Source organism: Chiloscyllium plagiosum, chromosome 41 (assembly GCF_004010195.1).
Source record: "Chiloscyllium plagiosum isolate BGI_BamShark_2017 chromosome 41, ASM401019v2, whole genome shotgun sequence".
Taxonomy (NCBI): Eukaryota; Metazoa; Chordata; class Chondrichthyes; order Orectolobiformes; family Hemiscylliidae; genus Chiloscyllium; species Chiloscyllium plagiosum.
This window is the reverse complement of record NC_057750.1, coordinates 4,910,330-4,912,114: the sequence shown is the minus strand read 5'-3', so window position 1 is coordinate 4,912,114 and position 1,785 is coordinate 4,910,330. Positions and strand designations below refer to the sequence as shown.

At 44.9% G+C, this 1,785-nt stretch overlaps 1 long non-coding RNA gene across 1 annotated transcript in view; it reads right to left on the bottom strand.

Moving 5' to 3' along the window:
- The window catches only part of LOC122542770, a 10,051-nt gene extending 8,560 nt beyond the window's left edge, over positions 1-1,491 (bottom strand). The window contains exon 1 of the long non-coding RNA XR_006309863.1: positions 1,370-1,491. This is a non-coding gene — a long non-coding RNA (uncharacterized LOC122542770). The remainder of the gene's footprint in view (positions 1-1,369) is intronic.
- Positions 1,492-1,785: the final 294 nt, after the last annotated feature.

Below are 1,785 nucleotides of genomic sequence, written 5' to 3'. Positions count from 1 at the left end.
CAACATTTAAGAGGCATTTGGATGGGTATATGAATAGGAAGGGTTTGGAGGGATGTGGACCGGGTGCTGGCAGGTGGGACTAGATTGGGTTGGGATATCTGGTCAGCATGGATGGGTTGGACCAAAAGGTCTGTTTCCATGCTGTACATCTCTATAACCCTTGACAATGGTTCTAACCTCCATCTAGTTCATTAGTGTCCTGTTAGAGAAATAATCTGCCAGCTGGGGGTCTGCCCAAATGTGGCTCCAGGCCCACAGCAATGTCATTGACTCCTAACTGCCCAGAGTCAGTTAGTTCATGGACAATTAGGAATGAATAGCAAATGCTTGTCTTGCTAGTGATTCCACTGGAAGGGGATGGAGTCAGATGTACAGCAGAAACAGACCCTTCAGTCCAATTTGTCCACGTCAACTAAATATCCTAACCGAATCCAGTCCCATTTGGCCCATATCCCTCCAAACCCTTCATATTCATATACCCATCTAGATGGGTTTTAAATACACCAAGTTTTGTTTTAAAAAAAATTTCTAAATAATTCTCTCCAGGATTGAGACAGGTTTATAGTCACTATATTAGTAATGTTTTAATAATTATATTGAAAAGATATACCACTGTCTCAAGTCACTCGATTTCATCTCCTTCGGGACACTTGACCCTGATACATTTAAAACGCACTAAATTAGAGCGGAATTTCCGTTAAATACATTCAGCAGCTGGGAGCCGAGATATTTATAAAACACGAAAAAAAAAACAAACAAGCGCAGAAGATCTAAAATAAAAACAGAAGTTGACGAGAAAAGTCTCTGGAAAGGTGTCACTGGACTCGCAAACTCTCTCTCCAGATACTGCCAGATGTGCAGTTTTCCAGCATTTTCTGTTTTGTATAAAATACGTTTTTTAATTTAAAAAAAGAAAGGAGTGCGTAGACAGTAATGCAATCACAGAAATACAAATAATTACAGCTGCAGGGGTGACTGAAGTTTCTGGTTTTCTCCTGGGGGGGGGGGGGGTGAGGGACAGAGAGAGAAGGGTAGTGGAAGAAACGATTGGGGAGGTTGTGGATTGTATGGAAGATGGGAGAAGAGAGCGGGGAAAGGTGAAGTCGCGAACAAGACAAGAGGCATTTCTTGATGAAGGGCTTTTGCCCGAAACGTCGATTTTCCTACTCCTCAGATGCTGCCTGACCTGCTGTGCTTTTCCAGCACCACACTCTGATCTCCAGCATCTGCAGTACCCACCCTCCGCCTAAAAGACAGAGGGTAGGGCTGGAGGGGAAGAGAATCGGCTGGGCAGACAGGGTGAGATTGCTTAGAAAGAGGAGAATAATGGGGCAAAAACGTTACTGAATCAGCTCAGTCTCGATCTTACCCGTATTTCACTTCAATTCGGAGGGCCATTGTTGCAGTAGAGAGGACGTGGGCTCAAACCCAGCACTAGCACTCAGTGACTTGGTCGGTATAGCTGAAACCAACACCGAACTGAGTGGGACGCGAAATGTTTCCATATTATAGAGGGTGGGCCGAGACCACAGGCAGCCCCGGGGGTGGTGCTGGAGGGATAGGCGGGGCATTACCTAGCTTCATGGTATCTCTTACTGATGTTAATCGCACACTGACGCTAAATAACTCTTAAAATACAAACAGGGACAGATCAATCTATATTTTCTTTCAAATCGTGGTCAATACTGTCTTGTAGATATAGTAGAGTCCCCCCCCCCCTCTGACGAGTGGCTCGATCTGGCTTGGAATTGCTCCAGCGAAATGATGGTAAAAGCAATGACTGCA